The following is an 8,139-nucleotide window of genomic DNA, read 5'->3' on the forward strand; positions in this document are numbered from 1 at the left end:
CAATCCGGGACAGTTGGCAACTCTAGACTCTCCATATGCCTGAAGAATGGTGTGTGTGCCTGAAAGCTTGCAAAAAACAATTTTCCCAACTAGTTAGTTGCTCTAATAAAAGATATCACCTTTACCCAAAGAACCTGGTCTGCTCAGAGAGGTATAAGCTTTCATAGGCAACAATCTACTTATGCCTCTTTAAACCTCATTTAAAAAGCTTCATTCAACCTTTTAAAAGATCCCTCTATTCTACTGTTGCTCTCTACCAGTACCCATTTTTTAACGTGTGATACAAACTAGATCTTCTGGGTCCCAGCTGTGCTTGAGCTATGTTTTATAGAAGTCTAATGAAAAAGACATATTGAGTTCAATAAAAGTAACAGCATATTACCCACTTCTAAGAAGTTATTTCTTTGTCCTACTGGAAATAGACAATACGTGTGAAAACCTCTGTGGGCTTGTCCCCTCATAGGCATTAAGCAATGCAGTTATGGATATAGGAAGAAGTGAGAGAGAGAGAGGACAGAATTTTTGCTTAATTCCCAGATGAAGAATGCATTGCATTCAAAAGCTTGTCTAATTCTATCCTAGCTATACAGTTGGTCCAACAAAAGATATTACCCTAAGGAATTCTTGCCTCTATGCACAATTCAGCAACCATGTTTGTCTTCCTCTTACACACTGTGCTCTCACATGGAGACTTTCCTTTGGTTCCTTCTTCTGCATGTTTTCATTATTTTAAAGTAAACTCCTGCAGGCTGAAAATTCACAGTTTACAATTTTTATATAGCAACATCGATTCTACCAAAAAAAGCCCAGTTGTGCATCAACTCCTCCACTTTCATAAATCAATGTAACGTGGCAATGGAGCTTTGCACAGAGCTCCAGTGCACTGTGGGGAGGCATAGGTCTGTGCCCCTGGGAGCCGTGCAGTACCCATGGCAATGCTGGCTCTTGCTGTGCCAATTGCAGTGGTGTGATCAGTAGGGCTGTGTGAAATGGCATCGTTCCATTTCAACTTGCATTTTGATGTTTTGACAGAACAGTGTTTCATTTCAAATTTTGTTTTGATTTGAAACTGCTCTTCTGTTTCATTTTGTCGAAACAGTTTCACTGTTTTGACACTGTTTGGACGTTTCGCCCATAGGCTATAATGAGGAAGCTCAAAACAGCCTATAAACTTGTCGTTTCTAGCCTGATTTGGATGCAACTTGCAGAAGTGGTAGCCACTTCTGAGGGCATGAAGCCTGCCAAGTTTCAAGGAGATAAGCAACATCTGGGAGCAGGACAGGCAGGGACACGTGGGGAGCATATTGCAGCTATGCCCTAGGCCCTGGCCCTGCAGTGTCACTGCCCTGCAATTCTAGCTCCAATCCTGTCCCCAGCTCTGTTCACCCATCCCACTCTTGGAACCACTCCCTGCCCACCTGTGGCCCCATCCCATTCTCACTGTTTACCTTCTTATACAGGCTTTGGCCTTCTCAACCTTAGCCTACAGGTTACTCTGTCTGTAGACTGGTAACCTAGGTCCACTGGTTCTGGACTGGCCTTTTAGTCTCAGCCTCTAGCTGCCTTGGTAACTCCTTCTGTGCTCAGGCTCTGGACCTCTTAGCCTCAGGCCTCTTCCATCTCATTCCCCTGCCCCTGGCAGGGATCAAAACCTTGCATGCCCCTCAGATACCCCGTGGGATCCTTTCCAACCCTATACCCACACCCGGTTCTCCAGTCAAAACTAAAACAAAAATACAAGCCAGCACCTTAAACTCAAACTCTCAAGTCCTGCTTTGGGCCACCAGTCAGACCACTGACAAGCCACCTCCCCACCCCCTGGCTCTCTCAGCCCTGGATGTATCTACCGTGGCCTGCAGCTCCTACTCCGCACCAGCCTGAGCTGGGAGGTGCTCCATTCCTGGCAGAGTTCAGGGCTGCACTGCCTCTCTGTCTCAGGACTTTGGGCTTATAACCTCTGGGCTTGTCCCTTTTTGGTCAGGTGCTCTCCTGACCAGTTGCAGGTGTGCCCCTTCATCTTCCAGAGCAGTTTACTGCTATTTCTCTGACCAAATTGTAACGGTGCCCTTGCTGCCTAACTAGGGCACTGACCTAGCTGCCTACTCTGCAGCTAGCCCAGAATCCACTCCTGTCTTTCCCACCTGAACTTTGGGGCATGCCTGCTGCAGCTTCTCTCTTAAAGTAGTAGGAGCCCATGGCTCCCTTGTACATGCACACGCACACACACACACACACACACACACACACACACACAAAGGCAGTACTTGGAGCTATTACCCCAGTTACCTTCCCCTCAGTCACACTGCTGCCCCAGAGAAAGAAAGTATGGGGGAGAGTATGATATTATGTTATATCCACTTACCTGGATGCAAGTCAAGACTGAAAGATCCTGAAAAGCTGCCTTAATAGCAGCTCCCATGTGCACATACTTACATGAGGAAAACAGAATATAATAATAAATTATTATATTAATTATGTAACAGATTATGACAACCCCTCAAAAAAACCCTAAATTCAGACTTGCCAACAGGTGACTGCAGGTCACTTTGTTTCTCATTCAATCAGTAAAAGTCAGTGACGTCATTGTTACATATGGTCAAATAATACAGGAAACTTGTTGAACCAGAAGAACTGTAAGGGCTGAATCTGACCTGCAAACTGAACCCTGGGCTGAATTCTGGAAAGAGAAGAAGTGCAGGTATGCAGGCTTCTGGGGTGCATTTGTTCCACTGAAGGAATAGGTGCTTGTGGAATAGGATGCTTCTCTATCCCCAAGTACTGCAAGAAATGAAGGCCTCCACACTAGGACCCTATCATGTGTCTTTGAGACTGCTCTTCTCTGCATCCAAATTGTCCTTGAGAAGAAGAAACCAAGTGTTAGAATGGTAGTGACAAATGGCTGAGTTGTAATTTCAATTCTGCCCTTGTCTTCCTGGAAATCCATATTATCTCTATGTAAAACAAAGATAACATTATTTGCTTCTGTTCCTCACAAAAGTCAAGAAGGATTATTTTACTTGTGTTTTATTATGTGGTGCTTTGAAGATGTAAATTGTTATAGCAGAGGCTTACAAGGCTTGATAACCCTTTCATTTAATCTGACCTAAATCATAAGTACCTCCTTTGAAGTCACTGGAGTTAATTAAGTGTAAACTAATGGGTATGACAGTTAAAGCAAAATCCAGCTCTCAGGGGAGGAACTTGATTGTCCGTTGTCTTGCACCTTGTGTATTTGCACTCTGTGCCAACTGGGCATAACTTGCTGGCACAGATAAAAACTCGTAGGCAAATCTTTCTAAGTGCATTTCTTTCCTATGGTAAGCTGTCCTGTGCAACTGGTTTCCATCTGCAACAGAAGCAATAAAACTCATTTAAACATGTTCTGGGTGTGTCAGAACTAATGCCTAATATAATAGTACTGAGAGATCCCAGCTGACTCTAAGGTCCCCATTCTGCAAGGGACTGTTCAAAGACAGGGGTGAGACTATACTCTATTGTGAACAGTATGGGCAGCCCAACCATGTCACAAGGACACCTTCACTTTGCTGCATAGAAGTCCCCAAAAAGATATTTTTATGAAATTCCCACTCTGCCACAACATTAACTACAGAGGTGCACTTTGATGACATGACTTCTTTCACTACCCCTCACCCTTTCTAGGTACTTCTCTTTCCCCCTGTGCCTAGCTTCTTAGAGCTCTACTAACTCACACCGCCTCTACACCCCCCCCACCCCCATTTCCTACTTTATCTAAGAAAGAGTTAAATTATGGGAGTGCACCTGGCAGCCGTGTTGGTCTGAGACAAAAAGACATACAAAAACATAGAACTCTTGGTTCCAAAATGATACCTTTTATTAGACCAACTGGAAAATGGCAAGAAAATTGTCCTTTTCTGCAAGCTTTTGGGATCAAAGTCCCTTTGTCAGGCTCTGGGGAAAGTGTAGATGGTGCATGGTGGTAAAAAGTCCCCATAGGTAGGAAATAAACATTTTTGCACAGGGGGAGCTGAAGATGGAAGGCTGTCCCTCTGGGTCCATGACAGTGTCTTTGTGAGCTGTGTTCAGTAGCTCTTTGATGTGTTGATCAGGCACAGTTCCTTCCCTGGAGGTGTCAGATGGCAGGCAGGGAGGTAAAAAAAACTTCCTTGTTGTTCTGCAATGAAGTTTAAAATCCAAAATTTTAAAAGGACAAGTTTCTTGCCATTTTTCAGTTTGTCTAATAAAAAAGGTATCATTTTGGAACCAAGAGTTCTAGATTTTTGTATGAAATTATGGGAGTGTAATTTAGCAGTTACTTGAAAAGTAACTGTTTTTATTTTTACTTTTTAAATGGGTTTATGCTTCTTTTGTTTCTTTATGAAAGACATAGGAGGACTAGAAGGCTTTTCCTGAAGGAAAGCTGCTTTTCTGCTTGCTTTTACCAAGAATGCAAGGTCTTTACTTCCCTGATTTTGCTGGAGACACATGGGCATCACAGATCTCTATCATGAGCTTTCTTGTTCTCAAGTGAGGTGGCAGTGAGGCACTGAATCTTCACCTTCAAAATGGTTCATTAGCTACAGAAGGTTAATAGGAGCTAGTAGAAGCAAAACAATCTGATTAAAAATCTCTTTAGTTCACCTTGTATTGATTCTTAGGATGCCATAATTTCACTGAATCTCCAGATACCTTAGAGTCCCCCAGGGCAGACAACTAAGCTTCAACATTTACAAACAAATATTTTATATATTTCATTCAGACCTTCTTTGTACATCAAGAAAGGAAAAAAACCCTGAAAGCTCAAGGGTTGCTGTTATTTTCCCCTTAAAACTGTATTTTTTTAGTTTTCTTTTGGAAATTGTATTTTGCTCACAACAGCAGTTACATGTGGAGTATATAGTGAGTTAAAATAGACTTTAAAATGTGATATTTCCTGAAGCTACTGCAAATACAAAACATTCATCTCAACAGTTTTCAGATAAAAGGAACATGTCGTTACTGCCTCAGACATCTCCTCTGCCTTGGGAAGGATCAGCTTGAGACAGGAAGGAATAGCCAAAGGCAGCTTTTAAAACACCAGTTTATAGCACTGTACCCCTTTTGGTCATAAAGGGACGCCTGTGTAATGTTCTCCTGGAGGAGAATAGCAAAGTGCCATTCTCCACATGTGCCATAAAACAGGTCCAGAATATACACCCTGGAATGGTAGCAAGGTACACACTTGGCTTGGAATTAATTGAGTGAGGTAGTAACATAGGGTGTTGTCAAAGGTTACAGTTAGGGAGTTTTAAAGTTAGAATATGCTGTGATCAGTCACAGATTAAGTGTTAATTTGGCCTCTGACCTGTACAGCTCTGACTTGCTGCCAGAATTGCTGGTGAGTGGGGGCATGGCTAGAAACTTGAAAATCTGCTCTTCAGCTACCCAGCTCTCCAACAGCTCCTCTGCAGCTGTCCCATGGCTCTGCAGCTCTCTGTCAGTCTGGCTGTCTAGCTCTCTATTACTGTCAATGACCAGGGTGTAGGCAGTCTTGCCTAGTGGTTAGGCCACCAGGGAAGGGCAGGATCTAACCTGTAGGCCCCACCAGGGGGCAGGAATCAGGGACCAAGTTAACAGATCCAGCAGGCAATCCGGAAGCAGTCATATCATAGGCTGGGTTATCATTCAGAGGGCTGTGACTGAGTTATCAGAACCAAGGGGAAATTCACAAGCCAGAGTCCAGCAACTGAGCAAACAGGGTCCAGAAACCAGGAAACTGATCCAAGGGGAGAGCCAAAGCTAGAGTCTAGGAACAAAGGTAAAACAGCATCAAGGACCAGGAAAACAGAGAGCACAGAAATTGAGAGACTCACCAAAGCTGACCCAAATCAGGACTGTAGGATGGCTTAGAGACTGTCATCACAGGTGGGACTAAATGGGTACCTGCACTCCCAGCAGCCAATCAGTAAGCTAGCCAATTAATTATCTGGGGTGGGGTCTAAACCCAGTTATAACCCAAGCAAGTGTGGTTGCCTAGACAATTATCTCAGGCTGGCCTGCCTGATTAGGATCCCTGACAATCAGACCAGGAAGATTGGTTGTCCTTGTGGAGGGCTCTGGGAATGGTGCATCCTGGGATTCTGGAGAGATGCAACTTGCTCATATTGGCCTAATGGAGCAGAATGGCATTACTGTAACACAAGCTACCTAACATCAGCCTTACCCAAAGAGGTATAACTCTGAGGTGCTCAGAGCCCACTTAACTTGTCTTTTCTTGCCTTAACATATGGATGCTCCTGTCTTAAAAGCATTTAAAATGCGGAAAATGTAATGTCTTACAACACCCTTATTTTTCTAGGCTAATGATATCAGGTGATAACTTTTAACTAGATATTCTCTTTTTGAATATACGTGCAAGGCTCAGACTCTTGAGGCCATACTCTATTCTACCCATGTGTCACCCAAATGGACTTAAACACCTAAATACTCCTGTACTCCACCTTACTCAAGGGCCTGAAAAGAATATTAATGCAAAAGGTGGTTGGGTCTTCCTCCTGATCTGTTTTCTGTGACCCAGTCATAATGCTAGATGTCATGTTACACAAATGAGACATTTTAACAATTTTTGAAGGCAGAATGGAATCATATAATAATGGTCATGGATGAAACCTCAGATGGTCCAATCCTCAGAGGGCTCTGGCCTCAAGATTTTCTTACTACCCAATGAAGATTAAAGTTTTGTTTGTATGTAATTTCTGTTGATTTAATTGAGACCTCAGGTTGAGCTTTATATGCATATTCAAAGCCAGAAGTAGACCCCTCACACACTTGGTACCTAATAGGTGGAAAAGGATCTGGCCCTGGGAGTGGGTTTGTGGAGGTAGGGGTGAAATATTCTTATTGGAAGGCCGAGGAACTAGTGAAGGAATTACTTTAGCTCAGGTAGTGGTTGTTCCGGGATTACAGGCTTGCCATCACCTATCCCCCATGGCTATAAGAAATAACTGATAACTTCTCTCAAGATTTTTAATAAGCTGCTGTATACTAGGAATTAATAGGAAAATTCTTCCCTGTTAGAGAATGCCACATGGTAGTTTAGGTGGAAGGTATATACCTCACACAAGCTCAGACAGGATGTGGCGGAGCACCAGTGGGAAGCTCGCCACTTAGAGGGCTGTTGCAGGTGGTAGAGAAGCCTGCATGGGAAGTAGCAGGAAAACACCTGCCATAGCTTCCATTTTAAGGGGGAAGGTGGGTGGCAGTGCACCATTGGTGCCTGCCACTTTAAGGAGCCAGAACAGGCAGTGGGGGGCATCTAGCAGGTGGCTGCAGAGGCAATTAGCCAGTCACAAGACAGCCAGCTGATTAGTAGGGCTGTGCAAAGCTTTGACTTAATATTCGATTCAACAAATATTCGACATATTAGACCTTGTAAAGTGAAAGTCAAGTGGAATAGCAGCTGGTCAAATAGCTGTCAAATTGAATACTGGAAGTCGAATATTAACAGCGCGAGTCGAATATTTGACAAGGGTCGAATATTCGACTTGCCTATACTGGATTCCCTGGGGGGTTGGGAAGGAAAGTAAGGGGAGGGAGGGGGAGAGGGGGAAGGAGCGCTTTCATGACTGACATGTGTGGCTGGCCAGTGACCTGTCAGCATTCGCTGAGGTCCCTTCCAATCCCAGTGCTCTGGGGGAGGGCCAGAGAAAATGCAGAAAAGACAGCAGTTTTTCAGCTCCCCTGCTTTCTGCCTTGAGGTCAGTTTCTGAGCTGCTGGTGTTCTCCAGCACTTGTGCGTCAGACCACGACGGCTGGAAGCCCTGATCTTCAACAGATTCCCTGCTTGCAACGCTAGCAACAGGGATGTCTGAGAACTTGGTGCTTTTATTTTATAACTACTTTTCATATTAGATTACGCTTATATTGGATAGGGTTAGTAGTAGCCTAGGATCTATTACAGGAATATATATAGGAATTTAGTTTATATATATATATTTTATACATCATTTATTCTTTCCATCACACCAACGCTTCTCAATACACACACAATCTACACACACAAACACATTTACATAACATCCAGAAATCTAATCCGCGGCGCACAGCACACTTAGAGGTTCCAGTTTACATATGAAGGAGCACATTATGAAGCGGGGTGGAAAGGCAGGTGGCCACACTGGC

At 43.8% G+C, this 8,139-nt stretch overlaps 1 long non-coding RNA gene across 1 annotated transcript in view; it reads left to right on the forward strand.

Annotated features, from left to right (window-relative positions):
• LOC109321026 overlaps positions 1-8,139 on the forward strand; it is a 12,810-nt gene that overhangs the window by 2,487 nt on the left and 2,184 nt on the right. The window contains exon 2 of the long non-coding RNA XR_002103940.1: positions 2,258-2,260. This is a non-coding gene — a long non-coding RNA (uncharacterized LOC109321026). The remainder of the gene's footprint in view (positions 1-2,257; positions 2,261-8,139) is intronic.

This window comes from Crocodylus porosus, unplaced genomic scaffold (assembly GCF_001723895.1).
Source record: "Crocodylus porosus isolate Cpor-Errol unplaced genomic scaffold, CroPor_comp1, whole genome shotgun sequence".
In the NCBI taxonomy this organism is placed as follows: domain Eukaryota; kingdom Metazoa; phylum Chordata; order Crocodylia; family Crocodylidae; genus Crocodylus; species Crocodylus porosus.